Source organism: Sus scrofa, chromosome 10, assembly GCF_054392235.1.
Source record: "Sus scrofa isolate SSC_HxYL_T2T_F1_AM1 chromosome 10, Sscrofa_HxYL_maternal_Yorkshire_Landrace_v2.0, whole genome shotgun sequence".
Lineage (NCBI taxonomy): Eukaryota > Metazoa > Chordata > Mammalia > Artiodactyla > Suidae > Sus > Sus scrofa.
This window is the reverse complement of record NC_139392.1, coordinates 90,571,753-90,591,464: the sequence shown is the minus strand read 5'-3', so window position 1 is coordinate 90,591,464 and position 19,712 is coordinate 90,571,753. Positions and strand designations below refer to the sequence as shown.

General features: G+C 50.3%; 1 protein-coding gene across 5 annotated transcripts in view; it reads right to left on the bottom strand.

The window, feature by feature from the left end:
• SFMBT2 (Scm like with four mbt domains 2) overlaps positions 1–9,656 on the bottom strand; it is a 193,387-nt gene extending 183,731 nt beyond the window's left edge. For 3 of the 5 annotated variants that reach the window (XM_021065006.2, XM_084980991.1, XM_084980990.1), the window contains exon 1: positions 9,048–9,230. The gene's annotated coding sequence lies outside the window, so the exon portion shown is untranslated. Of the gene's footprint in view, positions 1–3,897; positions 3,917–9,047; positions 9,231–9,560 lie in introns of those variants that run through there. The other 2 variants (XM_021065007.2, XM_084980989.1) reach the window with 2 other exon arrangements.
• Between the last annotated feature and the right edge of the window lie 10,056 nt (positions 9,657–19,712).

The window sequence follows — 19,712 nt, the reverse complement described above, 5'->3', positions numbered from 1 at the left end:
AGTTAGCGACATGCACTTCCACTCGCAGGGTAAGTGGAGCGGGCTCTGCATGGCCAGCTTCAAGCCTGAGGCCAACCCGACCCCGGGAGGAGCCCAGGGGGACCTGACCACCCAGTGGGAGCAGCAAGGCAGAGAGGTCCGGACCTCCCAGGGGACAGCGCTGGGGCTGCACCCTCAGTTTGCTACCAGCGACAAAAATCACCCGCTGTGCCCCTGAGGGCCCGAGGCCACCTCGTACAGGGACAATTCCGGCTTTCTTCCCTGGCCCTCCGTACCTACGTCCTCCTGATTTCCACGCGCCACGACTCCCAGGACTGGAGAATTGTTTTCTGTTGCTCCCACCCTCATTAGCGGGGTGATAGCTTTAAAAGAGGAGGGGGAGAGAAAACTTACAATAAAACCTATTTTTTTTGGCCATGCCCACAGCATGTAGAAGTGCCCAGGCCAGGACTTCCCGTCGCGGCTCGGTGGTAACAAACCCGACTCTTATCCATAAGGGCGTGGGTTCGATCCCTGGCCTCGCTCAGGAGGTTAAGGATCCAGCATTGTCACGAACTGTGGTGTCGGTCGCAGACTTGGCTCAGATCCCATGTTGCCAGGGCTCTGACTCAGGCCGGAGGCTACAGCTCTGATTGGACTCCCCGCCTGGGAGTTCCACATACCTCGGGTGCGGCCCTAGAAAAACAAAATAAATAAATAAATAAATAAACATTTTTTTAAAAAAAACCTGTTCGTGTGGCTCTGTATCTTTCCCAAAGGCTCAATAAATTATCAATAAAATAGAGATACCAGCACTCGCCGGTAAAGATTAAAAAAGTGAATGCACTTAAAGTGCCAGGCAGAGTCTCAGACATACTGGATATGACAGTTTCAAGACAATTTAACACTAGAATTGAAATCCTCGCGCTCTCTCTCGTTCTAACTTGCTAGCAAGTTATTCAGGCTCTCTTTCAGTGCCCCCACCGCAAAATGGAAGTGCTGACACCCTCATAAATCATCAAGAAGGAGAGGTAAATTCGAAGCATTAGAGGATCCGCTGGCAAAGAGTGGATATTTAAATATGTAGCTACTTTTTTTTTTCTTTTTTCTGCTTTTTAGCGCCACGCCTGCAGCATATGGACGTTCTCAGACTAGGGGGTCGAACTGGAGCTGTAGCTGCCAGCCTACACCACAGCCACAGCAACACAGGATCCGAGCCGTGTCTGTGACTTACACCGCAGCTCAAGGCAACACCAGATCCTTAAGCCACTGAGCAAGGCCAGGATCCTAGTGCGGTTCATTAACCACCGAGCCACGAAGGGAACTCCCAGTAGCTACTATTTTTAAGTTGAACATTATTCAGAGTAAACCGGTAATTCCAAATCAGAGTGCTCCCACAGTCCTTTCATCATTAATCCCTAGACCCACAGATCCAAGGTGTAGTTTTCACTTTTTCCTTTTTTTTTTTTTTTTGGATGAATTTTTTTTTTTTTTTTTTTCTTTTTACAGCCAAACCTGCAGCATATGGAAGTTCCCAGGCTAGGAATCAATTCAGAGCTACAGCTGAGACCTCCACCAGAGCCATAGCAACGCCGGATCCTTAACCCACGGAGTGTGGCCAGGGATCGAACCTGCATCCTCAGAGAGGCAGCGTCATTCTCTTAAACCCACCAAGTCACAACAGGAACTGCTGGATGAAATTTTCTGATCATTGTGATGATCTCTGCTGTACAAGAAAGTGATTCAGTTATACACACACGTATCTATCCCTTGTCCCATTCTTTTCCCACAGAGGTTATCACAGAATATAGGGTAGAGGTCCCTGTGTTACAGGGCAGGTCCCCACTGTGAGCATCTGTGGAAATTATATTTTAAATGAGACTGTAGGAACTTGCACTTGGAATTTCATACACTTGATTATACATGAACATGATGCAGTTCATAATTCAGTTTTAACTAAAAGAAAAAAAGAAAAACTTGTCAAATTTAGGAGAAATCTGCTTAAATAACCCCATATCTTTTCTCAGCCAATAAAACTGCAGGGGGGGGGATATCACAGGATAAAAATCTGTCCCACCAGCTCCAAACCCCTCTTTTGTACTCACACCTGCTGATGCTATTCTGACTCTGCAGAATTCACCAAACGCTTTCACAAGCAAGGTAGCTACCAAAAGGTGGTGCTTTTGTTTTTAAGAAAAAAAATTTTTTTTTAATGAAACCAAGAGCACAATGGATTCTTTTTCCACATCATTGTCAAAGACATCTATCTTATCAAAAGAACAGAAACCTAAGGGCCAGAAAGTAAAACTTTCTGAGTAGGAATGGGGAGAACCATGGTGGTATCTTTTCACGGGGACCCTGCTGTGCTGATCATGCAAATCCCATACTAAAGACGCTTGACCTGGGGGAGTTCCCGTAGTGACGCAGGGGCAACGCATCTGAGTAGTATCCATGGGGATGCAGGTTCGATCCCTGGACTCGCTCAGTGGGTTAAGGATCCAGCGTGGCCGTGAGCTGTGGTGTAGGTCGCAGACGTGGCTCTCGGATGCCCAGGTGCTGTGACTGTGGTAGAGGCCGGCAGCTGATCTGATTTGATCCCTGGCCTGGGACCTTCCATATGCCACAGGGCAGCCCTAAAAGTCAAAAAAAAACAAAAAAAAAGAAGTTTGACGTGGTAGCTTTAGCTGAATCCTCTAACCCTCCCTTGTGACTGTGTCTCGGGCTCCTTAGGCTGCAAGCCCTGCATTAAATACCTTCCTGTATTTACAACACACTGTCTAGAAACTTCCTGTTTATAAATCTTCAGCCAACACGTGGTTTCGCCAACACGATCGCGTTTCATCCGGACTCAGGACACCTTCAGCCCTGACAGAGAGGAAGTCCTGTCCCAGGGCCCAACCTGAAGAGCGGGCATGGAAGACGGACCGTCGGATCCGACTCCCACTCGCTGGGCTACCTGGAGGCTGCAGTCCCCACCCGCACGATGAATATGAACCCAGTAAGTTCCAGGCACTCAGGCCGGCCGGGAAGGTGGGGTACGGGGGCTTTGGGGGCCGGTCCCTTCTGGTCTGAGGAGTTACCAAAGCAAACGCACATGAGGTGTTTCCTCATGGCCTGTCTGCAAAGACACGCTGACCGAGCACCGGCCTGCTGTGACTGGGAATCTATCTGAAGGCCACACGTGTGTGTTTCAGTCTTCTCCCCACCTCACCTTTTCCAGAGCACGACTGAAACCTCGGCCCCATGGGGAGCTCATACCCCCATAACAATAACCACCTGTTCCTCCCGAATAGTGATGGTTCACAGACACCACCTGGGACGATGGTCAGTCGTGTTTTCACGACACTTTCTGGACAGGAGTCTGCAAGATGAATCACTGAGAAATAAGAGTGGCGGGCAAACAATGCATGTTTAAATAAGTAGCTTTTTTTTTTTTTTTTTTTTTTTTGCTTTTTAGGGCCGCACCCACGGCATATGAAAGTTCTCAGGCCAGGGGTCAAATCGAAGCTGTAGCTGCTGCCCTATACCACAGCCACAGCAACGCAGGATCCGAGCTGTGTCTGCATGGGATATGTTTGATCACCGATTGCCCCCCCCCCCCCCGTCCCCCAAAGAGCAGCATGGGGCTCTGAGTGAGCTTCCAGTGCAAAACGCATTTTGTAGAGATAGAAGCTGAGGCTCAGAAAGATGACATTCAGTAATTGGTCCAAGGTCACACAGCCAGACGTTCTGTGTCAGGACCCTTCCTTACAAAACAGAGCTGTCAGATCCCGGATCACCACAAAGTGTGTGGATTGGTTTGTCATGACAAGCAGAATGTCCCTAATTTGATTTTTTTTTTTTTTTTGACTTGCAGAATGGGGACAGTAAGGTGCTACCCAGGCAACATAAGAACAGTCAAGAAAACACAAAATGCACCTTGCACTACAAATCCTCGTTTCTTGGGGGGTGGGCAGCAGGAACATTTTGCAAGTTCTTCTTAGGGACCACTACGCCGTCACATGAACTCTGAAAGCTCCGAAGCATAAAATGTAGCAAGAGAAATGTTATCCAATACTAGAACGGAAGGTCATTCAAACGCCACAGGAGACTATTTTTGTTCAAATGACAAAAAAAAAAAGAACTCTTTGACTTCGAAATCCTTACAAAAACATTTAGGCTGCATCTGAGGCCAAACAGAGTCTGCATTTTCACTGTATGAGCTTCTTCCATCCCTTAAAGGGAAGCCGCATTCACTTATGCTCAGAGCTGTGTTTCCATCAGCCAGCATTTCTGCTCAGATGTGGCACGTCCTTTGGGGACAACGGCATAGGGAAAAAGGTAGAAAGTGCCACCTCAGCTAGAGTGGGCAGAAATGGCACCTGACAAACATTCAGCAATCCTAGAATAAAGGAAGATCTCATGAAAAAGAAAAATGGGAGTTCCCACTGTGGCTCAGCGGGTTCCGACATAGTGTCTGTGAGGATGCTGGTTCAATCCCTGGCCTCACTCAGTGGGTTAGGGATCCATCAGTGGTAAGTCGCAGATGTGGCTCTGATCCTGCAGGCGTGGCGGCTATGGCATAGATGGGCAGCTACAGCTCCTGTTGGACCCCTGGCCGGGGAACTTCCAAATGCTGAAGGTGCTGCTGCAGTAACAATAATAATTAACAATAAGAGAAATTTTGGGAGGTCACCAAGGCTTTTTCCCTTTCTTCGGGATCCTCTTCTGCTTTCGTTTTTGTTGTTGTTGTTGTTGTTTTTGGTCAATAATCATGAAACTAGTTATTTATACCCAGCAAGATTTCAAAAAAAATTAGTCCATAATTTCCGCAAGAAACCATGAAGGGGAAAAGCTCTCAGATCAATTACTTCTGTCATTAGTGAAACTCACGTCCCAGTAGGATGGCCTGTTTGAGGTTCAAGGTGTGGGTATCCTAATGGGAAATGGAAAATACTCCTCTGTCATCCCTGCAGGTCTCAGCTGGCACTTCTAGAAAAACACACATCAAAACAGTGGCTGATCAAACTCCCCTCTAGGGTAAGGGCAGCTGAATCGCCCTGCCTCTGGATAATTCCTCGACGCGCAGGAATGGGTCCGAGCACAGCTTGGGTAGGGGACTGGGAGGGTCTCTGGTGTGTGTGTGGGGGGGTCAGTCCCCCGCCCCCGCCCGCCCTTCCAGGCAGGCGGCTGGGTCCCAGCAATGAGCCAAGATAAAAATCTGACAGTACTTATTTATGGAAGGGAGGAAGCAGAATGTGTGCAAATTTAATGCTTCGCTGGGAGAAAGTAGCAGCAGATCCCCTATCTCAAAGGGGAGTCTAGCCAGCAATTCCTTTTGACCACCGAGGCCTCTCCCCCCCCCCCCCCGCTGGGTCTCCCTCCCCACCCCCCAACCGCCTCTCCAGGAAATGGTGCCGAATTGAAGCCTGTTTTCGCTTTTTCTCCGACCCGGTGAAACCTGGGTCCATTTGCTTGGTGCAGACACGCCAATCGGTCCCACGGGTCCCTCGGCTGCGGTGCAAGGATGGGGGACGGTGAGGGAAGTCGAGGGCAGCGGCGATGGATTTGGATTCCGGCGGGTCTGCCCGCGTCGAAGGCGGTTTCCCACCAGTGGGCTCGGATGCGCCGCGGCTGCGCTGCTGGAGCGGACAAACCCGGCGCGAGGACCACGCTCAGCCGAGCCGGGAGCCCCAGACCTTCCAAGGCGCCCGCGCGCCGGGTCCAGGGAGCCAGCGCAGGGGTCGCCAGCGCGGGCCCGGGGGCTGAGGGGCGGAGGGCGGGAGTCCTGACTGCTCCACTGTAAGGAACGAGTATCCCCGCGGCCAGCCCCCGGCGCCCTGCCCTTCCCGGAATCCCACCCAATTCTATAAACCCAAAGATCCCGAAAATTCCGAAAGCGAAACTGCAAGCTGGTCTCCAGAAGTTTGGAAACGGCCTCGCAGGCTTCCCGGCGTCGTGTCCGGACTCCCGACACCACCAAGGCGGTCAAGGACGAGAGCCCCTGAAAGTAGCCATCGCTCCGCGGGGCCGCCCCCCGCGTCCCCCGGGCGTCTCCCTGGGGTTTTTCCGCGTAGAAGTCGCCAGCCCCGGTTCCGAGGCGGGGGTCGGCCGTGCTCCAGCCTGATCTCCGTGCCTCCCTCCTCCAGCTCCTCCCCACAAGGAGGGAAACTTGGGCCCTGCAAGAACCCTGTGGAATGTTCTTTGTAAGCTGTTGTATATTCGCTTCCATGGCCCAGCTCCGTGCAAAATCGCAGGTTTCGGGGCGTTGGACTGAATTGTGCGCTTGTCAGCGGCGACGTCAGGAGGGCGAGGGGAGGGGTTCCCGGCTGAAACTGCAGTTTACAAGCACAGAGCCATTTTAGGTTGGTTTCCACTTCGGCGAAGCCCACGGGGGAGCTCGTCTCTGGCAGGACCCGCGGAGTCGGGGGCACCGGGGAACGCGCTGCCGCCTCGGCCCGGGGATGGAGAGGCGGGGGGGGTGAAACGCGCCCGGGCCTGAGGGTCGCGGATCGCTCAAGCCTGGCCGTCCAGGTGGGAGGGAAAATCTGCTGCGAGGTCTCCAATCCTGGTAACACCTCCCCCCAGCCCCCATCCACACCGAGAGGGACAGGCCTGTGTCCGTCTAAGTGGGAGGATGAGCTGACCCCACCGATCTTGCCCCTAGGCCCCCGCGAACGCCCAGAGACTACGTTACTGCGGTAACTACAGACCTGGCCAGCGCTGTCTTTTTAACCCTAGGATTTAAAAACGTCTTGGCACACTAGGCAGATGGGCCATGAGGTCTGCGGGCCCTGAGAAGGTCCCCTGGACCTGTCCCTCGCCCGGCCCCCGGGTACTACGCGTGGCTGCCAAGCGGCCCCGGTCCACCCCGGGGGCACCACTGCCCGACCTCCGCCCGGCAGCTGCATTCTGGCCACTGGCGACCCCTGTCGGGGACCCCTGTTCCCAGCTAAGGGAGCTCGGTTTTCTTGCTTTTCCCTCGGGCTCCACTTAGAAGCTCCGACTTTGCCCTCAAACTCCACTCTCAGACCCTCCCTGGTCCCGGAGGCCGGCCTCTCCCGGGTTCCCAGCAGTCTTCTCAAAACCCAAGGCGACACCCCTGCAAGCTCCTGGGCGAACGCCCCTCGCCGATCCAGCCCTGTCGATCGAAACCCGGCAGGAGCAAAGGACACTTTCTTCCGCGAACGCTCTTCCCATCCCCCACCTTCCCTGGAGCGCAACTCCTCCCTCCACGCTTTAAAGCGGAGCTCCGGGCGCCCCCGCCCTTCCCCCCGCTCCACCTTCACACACACCCACACACACACACACACACACACACCCACGCCTGAGACGACGGCCCCCCGACCTCCCACCCCACCTCTGTACGAACTGTACCAGATGCCCACCAATAGGCGCAGCGCGCCCCCTGCACGCAAAACACCCCACGGGCGTCTGCAGCCAGGCTGCACCCGAAACCCTGGACTGTTAGTCCTTTTAGTAAGCACCTCCTCCTCCCACCTACCTAGCTTTACCCACACAGAATCTAGCCTACAGAGAACGAGAACTCGTCTCGTAGAAAGCCGAAATAAATCATTCCCTTTGCCCTCCTGTATTTTGCACCACGTGTCAGCAGTTTGTCATGTCACATCATAGCAGGGTCCGGTTCCAAGACGCACACACGAATTAGGGGCGGATCTCTTTGACCCCCTCCCCCCACCCAACTGCACACACAGGTATGCACACTAATCCAAAGGCACACAGAACAGTTTTGCTCGGACGCCCCGGTCCGGGCCAGCGGTCGCCCTCTCCCCTCCAGCAATCGACTGGACACGCAGACTCTAACCACGGAAAAAACTAGGGCAGCTCATTCCCTCTCTTTTTTCCCATTTAATTCGCTAAAGCAGCTACTGGAGTAGCCAAAGAGAGTTGAAACTAAGGGACAGCATCTCCGGTTGGGTTTTTTCCCACCTCAAAACCTTTATTTTCAGTTTTTAAAAGCCACCTTAGCCCGCCATATTGAAACTGGCACGGCTTCTAAATAGTGCTTCCCGGCAGTTGCTTCCAAGAAAACACGAGTACAGATCCGGTTCTGGACTGTGCGTCTGCCCACCGCAAATCACCCAACCCCCCAACCCCTAAACTCCCCCTTCTCCCAACTAATCCCCTGGCGCAGCCCCGGGTCAAAAATCAATAGATCGATCTAGCAGTCCCTACAGTTTTTTTTTTTTTTTTTTTTGGGCGGATTTGACTGACACACACACGTACTAAAAAATAAACTCGAAAGCCAGATCAGATTAGTAATTTTGAAAGGAGGTCACATGAGAGTAGACAACAGGAAAGCCCCAAGTGACAGGATATTACTTTAATGTACCACCAAAAAGAAAAGGGGGAAAAAAGGGAAAAAAAGAACAAAAAGATCATCCATACCGGAGCTCGCTCCGAAACTACTACTGACAATTTCATTTCAGCTGCACAGGCAAATGTTTCCAAAGGGGTGACTCCGAATATGTACACGATTTTTAATCCTCTAGATGGTTGGTCTCCAGTACTCACCCACCATCTTCTCCACACCCCCCTCCTGCCACCCCTAACAGACACACCGAAAAGAAAAGGAAAGGGGGGAAAAAAAAAAAGGAAGCCGAAGAAAGAGACCCCCGAGAGAAGACGAGGGAGCGCGGGGGGTAGCAAGGGCGGCTGCGTCGCTAAAACGAGCGCACAAATGCGGGAGGTGGGCGGCGGGAGAGGACAGCTTTGCACCCGGGAGGACACTTTGCAACTACGGACGGACTCCCGCAAGGCCCGGCTTTTTCAAAGCGGAGGGACGAGGGGGAAGGGGACGGGGGAGCAAAAATGACAACCCGGAGCGCAGCGCGGAGTTTGGGGCTCTGCTCAAGTGCTGTCGCTTTCTCCTCCAGCCCTTCTCTTTCGCTTCTCTCCCTCGGCACCCCCTCCTCCAGCCCCCCACTCCCGGGCTAGCTCGAGCTTCCCTTTTTTTTTTTTTCGGAGCTGGAAAAAAAGAAGCCTGCCCGGCGCACTCAACCTGCGGGCCGGAGGGTTGCTCGCGGGGCGGGCTGGGCGCGGGGACAGCGGCCGGCGCGGCGTCCTACCTGGTGAAGTTCGTCCTCCCCGTGGGTGGACCGAGGCCCCGGGCGCCGCCGGGGGTTAGGGGGGGTGGGGACGCCGGCCTCGCCCGCCCGCTCGCTCGCTCTGCCTCGCTCACTCCCCGCCCGCCGCCTCCCTCGCGCGCCCGCTCTGGTCCTCCGACTCCCACTACAGCCTCCTTCCAATATGGCATCCTCCGTGTGCGCATGCCCGGCACTCTTTTTTAAGATTATTATTTGGTGTGTGTGCAGCGAACTCCTTCAACGACCTTTTCCAAGCGCTTGCAGAACGTCTTAAGCCAATTAGCCTGCAGGACGTTCTGCACTCCTTCCTCTGCCCCCGCTGTGACGCCCCCGCTCCCGGGCACAACCTCCCCCCCTGCGCGCGCGCGCGCGCGCGCGTACACACACACACACACACACACACACACACACACACACACGCTTCACGCTTCACGCTCCCAATGCCTCCCTCCCCGCCCCGCTCCCTTCCCTCCTTTCCTTTAGCTCCCTCCGTACACGAAATGCAGAAAGTTCCCATCACAGGGGTTTCCGCAAACGCCTCTGCAGGGAAATCTGGGCAAACTCTGCATCTCACTGGACACTTTCTGTTTCATCGGTTTTGCAATCTCTCTGGGGGCGAAATCCACAAACTTGCGCTTTATCCGCCGACGGAAGGTTGCGAGCGAAGAGAAATTCAATCCTCTCCGCAACCCCTGTCCCGCCCCACTGCGCCCCACCCAGCACTTAAATTGCGCCTTTTCTATGCAGATTCAAACATTTCCTGGCCCTCAGGGAGGGCGGGAGGGGGCCGAGGAAAGATTTTCCAGGGAAACCACCGCAGGGGAGTAACTGCTCGGGCGAGGTATCTGCGGGACGCAGCTAACAAGGGTCGCCACGGCGTCTCCCGGGCTATGTCCAGGCCTAGGCGACCAAAGAGGGCACCGGGCTTGGGCCAGCTATTTGTAAGGCGGGAAAAGATTCCCGCCCGAGAAAAACGTGGCCTTCGGCGACGGTGGGGGGAAATGGGGGGCCGCGCAGATCCCTACGGGGCAGGGTTTCCGGGTGGCGGGTCCCCGGGCCCTATTCCGGGGACAGGGGAGGGAGGCGGACAAAGCAGAGCTCCTCAGGCCTGAGCTGAGCAGAGACTGAACGGAACGTCCCCAGGGCGGAAATACTGGCGACGTCCGAGGGGCCAGACCGAGAACTTCCTTAGGTGGGCTGTACTTAGTAGAGAGGAGATGCTGCGAGGGGCTAGAATTTATTTCCGTGGGAAATGGAGATAGGACACCTTTTGTCAGGGTTTTTGCCTTATGGCCACAAGAGGTAAAATCCCCCGGAGTCTCCCAGTTCTGTGTCCATCTTCTTCCTACAACCCCCTCTCGCTGCGCCCCTAACCCCGGCCCAGGGGTCAGGAGGACTGAGAGGTCCCCAAGGCTGCGGCGAGTTCGCAGCTCCGCCCACCCTCCCAAGCCCGGCCACTCCCGCGCGTCCTCAAAGACAGAGGAGCCGGGCACATGAGGTCCCCGGAGGAAAGGTGAATGCTCCGTAAGGCTGGGGACTGGGCAGGGGATCCGGGGATGGAGAGTGGAGGTCAGAGTCCGAGCGCGCACAGGACGGACAGGGGTCCAGCATAGGCGGGTCCTCTCCCCGACGGTGGGGGCAGAGTTGGTCTAGAAGAACCGCCAAAGGGATGTGCCCAGAAACTGCTCGATCCAAGCCGCACGGTCGCGAGCGGCGTTCCACGGAAACGTGGGCGGAGGTCGGAGATCCTGGGGGGGCTCCGGCGGCAGGGAGACCCTGCTCACTTGCCGTCTGCGCAAAAGGTATTTCCTTACATCTTGGAGAGCTCTCTGCGAGGTATAAAACGCCTTCGTCCTCTCACATCTCCATCTGAGGTGCCGCCTGAGACTCTGAGAGGGCAAGCGACTCACACGGTTCAAACTCCAGCCCCAGTCTGCATCCCGTCCAGCTTCCTGGTCCCCTCCTCTTTGGGGACATCCGACCTGTTTCACCCGAAGGTCACTGAAGACGGAGAGTTCCCAAACCAACCGCACCCCGTCCCTGCACATTAACCCTGTCGCCTGCACCCCAAAACTGCCTCGCTCTGTCCCCTGAGAAGGCTCCAGATGGATTCCAGATGGACTCACCGCGGCTCCAAGGAATCCGGAATGGGGACGGCCAGACAGTCTCCTTGGCTCTAGCCCCCACCTGGGTCTCCACGCCCTAGTCACCTCCTCTAGATCCTTCACACAGCTGGCCAGAAGGGAGGGAGGAAAAGGGGCAGGGGACAGTGGCAGCCCAAGAGGGCTTAACAGTGCAGGAAACTCAACCCGAGCGCCCTTGCCATCGATGGGGTCACCGGCTGCGGCGCCAAGGAAGCAGATCCCCTTCTCCAGCCAGCCCCACTCCCCCACCGCGTTGCGCCCACCGTGGTGGCGGTGACCCTACGAGGGGATCGCGGCAGCACGGTTCCCCGGTGTGTCCCAGAACTCGCCGCGGGGGAGCGGGCAGAGGTTTGCTGCTCCCCGCCTCTCGCATCCCCAGGACTTCCGGGCGGTTCCCGTTTAGAGGAAGGATGCGTGTTCCCTCTCGGGGAACAGCCATCGCGCTGGCTCCAGGCTTGTTTACCAGCCAAATCATTATCATGGACGGAACGTTTATTTCATCAAAATAAAGAACAAATGCAAAAGAACACCTAACTCCTAACTCGACCATCTATAGACTACAATTTCTTCAAAGTAATGAGTGTGTTTTGGGTATTCAGACCCCTGCATAACTGGGCCCATGCGTCTGGAAAACAGTGTGGAGACGTTAGATTTTTCTGTTTTTGTTTTGTTTTGTTTTTTGTACTTATCGCGATTAGGAAATGAAATTGGGAAGCCAGGGTACACAGGACCATCACATTGTTACCACCGAGAATCTCAACATTGTCGAGGGTGAACGTTCTCAAAGTTTGGCCACTTCTTTCCCACGTAACTTCTTGAAGCTTCCTTAGCCGTTTCTGCCTGCCTCCATTCTCCTCCATCCAATGAGAAAACAGAAACTGGTTCAAAGACACCCCCCACTCCCGGCCAGCAATTAAAGCAGCCCTTCACGCCCCTCCAATACCTTCTTCCCACTTTCATTTTTATTTCAGAAACTGACATGTTAGGGCCGTGAGTAGGTAGAATCCACCCTAAATCAATTAAATGTGAGGGGATGACAGCAGAGTTAGCCAAAGTTAAAGGCTTGGTAAAAACTGGCAATGTTTCAAAGTTAAAAGGGGGGGGGGCATAATACCCTTGAAATCAGAGGAATTCAACCGCGCAAGTCTCATGATAAACATCCCAAGATTTCTCTATGAATTGCTGATAGTTTCTAAAAATCTTGGCAAAAATAAGCCTTTGACCACATCAACTGACTGAAACTGTTATGTCCTGCTTAGACAATGGTTAAACCATGAATTACGACACTTAAAGTGCGCCTACATGTCTAAGTCACAGGTTCCAAGGGTCATTGGAATTCTTTCCTACGAATGAAGCTAAAATATATAAAATATTAAAATTATATTTGCTTATTGGAAAATACATAGATGCTATTTCCATTTTCTTGATGATATGGCAAAAATTAGGGTTAAAAACAGTGAAAAAGGTGCTCGCTCATATTGTGTGTTTCTAATATGACTTCACAAAAGTTATTGCCAGAGAGTCAAAAATTATAGGCATGTTATTTGTCTTCTTTATGGTAAAGATATACGATTGCTTAAATATTGTCACAAGAATATACCAAGAAAAATATTGGTCAGTTTGCTCATAAATACTCCATGTTTAAATTAGACTAGGAAATACCCTAAAGAAAATAAACCATTTGGCTTTCTTAACGTAGAAAATCTCTCCAATATTAGACATACTAGCTTAACATAAAACCAGAAGGATTGGAAGTTCCTGTTGTTTCTCAGCTGGTTAAGAACCTGACCTAGTGTCCGTGAGGATGCATTTTCTAGCCCATCCCTGGCCTCCTTCAGTGGGTTAAGGATCTCACGTTGCAGAAAACCGCAGTGTAGGTCGCAGATGCCACTGGATCCAGTTTTGCTGTGACTGTGGTGTAGGCCGGCAGCTGCAGCCCCAGTTCGACCCTAGCCCTTCCATATGCTGTAGGTGCAGCCGTAAAAAGGAAAAAGAAAAAAAAAAAAAAAAAAAAAAAAAAAAACACAGAAGGATTGAAAAGTGTCCCCTAAAAGTCCTTCAAAATAAGCAAATATTTGAAGAATTTAAGCAATCTTCTTTTGACTGGAACCTTGGAATCTAAACATGTTGTCGCTTAGGCTGGTGAGATTGTGTTTTTCCACGACTCTCCTGAGGTCACCAAGAGGGAACTCTGGAGACAGTCCCTCCTTTTCTTTTTCACCCTTGTCCCTTCTCCCCAGTTCAAGCACTTAGCTCCTGGGTCGGGGGTCAAATGACCTCATTCTTGCTTCCTCACCAACTTGCTGTGTGACCTGGGTAAGACCAATGACCTCTCTGAACCACTCGTTTCTCATGATACACGGAAGGGATTAGACTAGCTGTTCTGTCAGGCTTTTCAGACTCTAGCCATCTACCCTCGTCCAAAGCCACGAATTGCTTTCTGTAGGGTTCGAACACAATCTCTGCCAGTTAGAAACAGCCAAGGTATAAATTCTGGTGTCACAAAGAGGGAAAAAATGAGGTGGGCAAATCTGTGGAGAAAGAGCCTACTTTGCCCTCCTGCCTGGCCATAAATGTATTGTCCCGGTCATATTGCAGCTCACTTGGATTAGCGTTGTGTTTCTGTGTCTACTTTATGGGTTTTTGTTTCTCCATATACACATCCAGGCTGAGGTACCTGAGAGTCACTGAGAAAAGCCTGGGGGATGGAGCTCATGGTTGAAATGGGTAAATGAGTACAGCAATGAGGGACCCTCCACAAAGATGTCACCGACTAGAGCAGTTTCTCCTGCATTTCTAAAAATTCCAAAAACCCACCGCTGCTTCTGGTATAATTTGAAGAAGTTTCAGGCTCCCTTGGCAACAAGAGAAGCAGTAACAGTGCACGCACAGGTTGTATAAAACAATCTGTGACATCTGGAAGCTCCCATCGTGTCTCAGCACTAACAAACCCGCCTAGTATCCATGAGGACGCAGGTTCAATCCCTGGCCTCACTAGTGGGTTAAAGGATCTGCCATTGCTGTGAGCTGTGGTGTAGCTCACAGACGAGATGCAGATCCCGAGTTGCTGTGGTTGTGGTGTAGGCTGGTAGATATAGCTTCAATTCAACCTCTAGCCTGGGAACCTCCATATGGCGCAGGTGCAGCCCTAAAAAGAAAAAAAAACAAAGACCAAAAAAACCCTGTGATGTCTGGGAGTTGCCATCATGGCTTAGCAGTAACAAACCCAACTAGTATCCATGAGAATACTAGTTCGGTCCCTGGCCTTGCTCAGTGGGTCAAGGATCTGGCATTGCCATGAGCTGTGGTGTAGGTCACAGACGCAGCTTGGACCCCCTGTGGCTGTGGCTGTGGTGTAGGCTGGCAGCTGCAGTTCCAACTCAAACCCTAGCCTGGGAACTTCCATATGCCATGGATGTGGCCCTAAAAAGCCAAAAAAAAAAAAAAATGTGGTGTCTGAACCCTCCTGGGACAATTAAAGAGCAGGGATGGGACTTCCCTAGTGGCTCAGGTTAAGGATCCAGTCGTGTCACTGCTGTGGTACAGGTTCGATCCCTGGCCAAGGAACTTCTGCATGCCTCAGTGAGACGACCAAAAAAAAAAAAAAAAAAAGGAACAGAGATGGTCCAGCTGCGAAAGTGCCAACTTTGACCGATGGCTTCCTTTTCACCGAGGAAATGAAATGAACGTTGATAGACGTCATGCCCAGCTCCTGAGGCTAACTGGGTTGGGTGCCTAGTATCACATCCTTCACTTGTGAATCTTATTTTGCATGAGGCAGAATATTCTAGATCTTGCAGCTTGGCTTCCAGCCCTTTGGAGGGGCGAGGAAGCTGGGGTCCGGGGCAGTGACATGACAGAGCTGCAGAGCAGAGCCTGGCTTTTTCCTCTCCCACCCCGTCAAAGAAGGAGAAAGAGGGAGGATTTATTTAGCATCTATTTTGGGCCCAACCCTCTTCTAAGTGTCCTTAAGTACATGACAGCATTTAATATGTTCTGGTTCATATTTTGTGTAATGTCTCTTTTAAATGATTTTTAAGGGAGTTCCCGTCATGGCTCAGTGGTTAACGAATCTGACTAGGAACCATGAGGTTGCGGGTTCGATGCCTGGCCTTGCTCAGTGGGTTAAGGATCTGGCATTGCCGTGAGCTGTGGTGTGGGTCACAGACGCGGGTTGGATCCCCCATTGCTGTGATTCTGGAGTAGGCCAGTGGCTACAGCTCCGATTCGACCCCTAGCCTTGGAACCTCCATATGCCGCAGGAGCGGCTCAAGAAAAGGCAAAAAGACAAAAAAAAAAAATTTTAAATATATTTTAAACATATATTCCTTTCCTATAAAGCTGGACTCTGAGCTACGGTCACTAGAACATACATACAAACGTATGTGCCATTTTTTTTTTTTTTTTTTTTTTTTGTCACGGAGCTGGAGTTCTCTGGAATTATTTACATTCTCTATGATCAAGGGTATGTATCACCCAACACAAACACACACACACACACACACACACACACACACACACACACACACACACACCCCAAACCAGCACAGGTTGGGGGTGTGATTTATGGCCCTGGAACAGTTTTGTGTCTGCAAGTTAACTGGTCTGCGTGAGCCTGAAATGGGAGCTATGCAAAGGGATAAAACAAGTCCCACTGGACTTAGAACATAAAACAGACTAAACTAATTAAAATGGGCAACCAAAATCCCAGAGCAAAAAATGGGTTTCATGTGAAAGTAACTGGACAGCTTTTGTTTTGGTGTTTTTTTTTTAATGTAATGATTTTTATTTTTTCCATTATAGCTGGTTTACAGTGTTCTGTCAATTTTCTACGGTACAGCAGGTGACCCAGTCACACACACACACATATACCTTCTTTTTTCTCACATTATCCTGTTCCATCAAAGTGACTAGACATAGTTCCCAGGGCTCTACAGCAGGATCCAGGTTTTGTTATATGAACCCACTGCCTAAATAAATCCCCAACTATGCTAACCAGAGAAGAAATATCAGTGTCTAGACACCGGGCAATTCAGCTTTATTGCAGCTTTGAGACCCTCCGACCTATTCGATTTCACGGTATAAGTCGTTCTCCTTGGTCTTTCTACAGACAATAATCATTCTGGTCAAAGCAATAATAGTTGATAGACCATAAAGACTTGATTTGGGGTGCCATCTACTGGAAACTTGCTTTCAGATTTTTATATAGTCTCTTGTTGCTGTTTTCGAATGGAGTGTTGGTGGAACAGGCTTGGGGGCAAAGGAAGGATTCAGCGCTTAGTGTACGTGATTACAGGTGACAAGTCAGAAGCTCTAGTTTTAAATAAACTGAAATATATCCATAGGAAATCATTCAAGCTTTGAAAAAGATATAAAGTATTTAGGCGTGTCTTTGGAAAGTAAAATCGTTTCCATATTTTTAATTGGGTGATTACAACTAGCTTTTTCATAGTGTGCTACACTTTTTTTCCTTATCCCTGTAAAGATTGATTTTTACACTTGTAAATGCCTCTGAAATAAAGCTGATGAGTTCTTAGAGGTTTTCGTTTTAATTTCACACTGTATAGGGAAGAGACTCAAGGATTTTTCAAGGTTTCCCAAACCAATTTCTTGAGGAGGTAAATGTTTTAAAAATGAGATCTAGAAGAAAATTGGCTTGTGCTAAATAAAAACCAGTCTCGACTATTTAGTGAGTGCCGCCTAAACTCATGTTATTTAAGTGGAAAAACGGTTTGTGTCCAAGATTGGGCTGCATTAGGCGCTACTCAAAGCTAATGACTATCCTTTTGCTAACTCACCAGAGGCCTTCAGAAAAGGGGTTCTGCTGAATCCACATCCATATGCGACGGTACTTAGAATGCAAAGCACTTGGATTGGAAGCCAGAAGGACTTGTTCATACATCCTAGCTCTGCCGGCATTGAATTCTTCCTGTGTGTCTCTCTTCCTCTTTCCTCCCTCTCTACCTGTCTCTATGTTTAAAAAAAAAAAAAAAAAAAAAAAGGATTAAATTTCTCTTGCCAAGAGATGGACTGGCACATAGCAGAAGCTTAAGAAGTATCACCTGCTCCAGAATTCCCACTGTGGCTCAGTGGGAATGAACACGACTAGTATCCATGAGGATGCGGTTCGATTCCGGGTGTGTTCAGTGCATTAAGAAGCCGGTGTGGCTGTGAACTGTGGTGGCGGGAGGGAGGAAGGGAGAAGAAATCACACAAACAGGCATCTTATCAGGTAAAGCTGTAATCTGAGTCCGTGAAAGTCATTGTCTGTTTTATTCCCGACATTATGCTATACACTCTTTGTTTTCCTATTTGTATGACTTCCCCACTGCTCTGGACTCTTAGAAGGAACAAGCCTACTAAAATGTAATGTATGTCTGTTACATCTTAGGAGTTTTGTCGGTGTGCCTTCAGCTGCCAAAAAGAACAAAAAAAAAAAGAAACTGTGAAACCAAGAAATCTGCGAGACACAAATATCTCCATCTTTCTGCTCTTGACTCAAAGCTGCATAAATCACGGTGAAAGTGCCAGTATTTTCTAGTTTGAAAAAACAATACCAGGTTTGTTCTCTTCGTTCCACTTGTCAATTAAAAGAAAGCTTTTGACAACATTTTAGCAGTGAAAAAATACATACCTAAAGATCAGAACCTGAATCAGACACTTACCACAGTAACTTGTACGCAGAAAAAGCTCCGTGAATGTTTGTGGCATTGGGTCTTGGCTTTGGCCTTGACCCGAATGTAAACTACGGAGTGATGCACCTGGCTTTCCCCATCTGTGACAGGCGTGTGGTGTTATCATGCACGCACTTTGGAAAAGAGTGTATGAGAATCATTACAGGTGTCACTTTTTTAGCTTCTTGGAAAAAAAAGGACGGCAAGGATTCCAGTTTTTTGAAGGCGAAGCTTGTTTGCCTAGTTTCTGAGGGACCCATTGTGTGCACCCTTCCTGCTTATTTACTTTGCTTTCTGTTGCTCTGGAACAGGACACCACCCGCTAGGCGGAAGAGCCAGCAATAGGCTGCTGAGGCTTTTAATAAGAAAGCCATTTTTATCAACTGATTTTAGTGGCAAAACAATATAGCGAGGCTGTACTCTTAAAAAACTATGGATAGGAGTTCCCGCTATGGTGCATCTGGTTAAGAATCCAACTGCAGTGGCTTGGGTTCCCGCAGAGGTTTGGGTTCGATCCTGGCCCCAGGGCAGTGGGTTAAGGATCTGGCATTGCCACAGCCATGGCGTAGGTCACAGCTGTGTCCTGGACTCAGTCCCTGACCTGGGAACTTCCAAATGCCAGGAGTGTAGCCAAAAGAAAAAGAAAAAAATCTGTGGGTAAATGACTCTCCAACTGGAAAACCATGGAAGTAAAGCCCTCAAACACTGTCTCATCCCCAAGGCTGCAGCAGCACTCTGATGCAAATTTGAACCAGTATTAATATTGTTATTTTATCTTGAGCCTCAGTGCTGGGTTCTTATGAGAGTACTTGCTGGTACCCTGGCAAATTCAGCTCAATGCAACCCTGATTATGTCTTTTTTATTTGTTTGTTTTCCCCAGAGAAGGCAATGAGAGGTAAACTTTTCAAGGTTAGTCAAATTTTTTGATAGCTTTTTTTTGCTTGTTTGTTGTTTAGGGCTGCACCCACGGCATATGGAGATTCCCAGGCTAGGGGTTGAATCGGAGCTACTGCTGCCAGCCTATACCACAGCTACAGCAACTCGGGATCCGAGCTGCATGTGTGACCTACACCACAGCTCACAGCAACACAGAATCCTTAACCCACTGAGCGGGGTCAGGGATCGAACTTGTGTCCTTACGGATGCTAGTCAGATTTCCCTGAACCACAGGACCTCCTATGATAGTTTTTTTTTTACGTTTACCTAGCATACAATGGCATGGCCCCAGGCCAGGCATTTTAATGGTAAAAAGGTCAGACGCAGTCACAGCAGAAATTGAAAGAGAGGTGAATGTTACAGTTTAGCTTGGGAAAAATACAAATATAAAAATGATTTTATAATAAAGGTGCGTCTTAGGCCACCAGCGTGAGGTACAACTGGGGGTAAATCAGTGGCACAGGCTTGTTATAGAAAAGTTGAAATTCCTCAACTTTCTCCCTTCTTGCAAGCAAGTGAGCATGGGATGGGGTTATGATGGTTGATTTTGTGTGTGTACTTGGCCAGGCCTTGGTGCCCAGATACTTGATCAAACACTATTCTGGATGTTTCTCTGAAGGGCGCTTTTTTTTTTTTTTTGAGCAGATAAACATTTGAATCTGTGGATTTTGAGTAAAGCAGCTTATCCTCATACTGTGGGTGGGCCTCATCTGATCAGTTGATGGCCTTCCCAGAGCAAAGGCTGACCTCCCCAAGCAAGGGGGAATTTTGCAACAGACAGCCTTAGACTTGAACTGATCTATCTCAGCTTCGATAATGTGGTTCTTGTGACGTTGCCACGACTGACCAGCTCTTGGCCAAGTACTGATTCGACGCTTCTGGGGCCACAGAG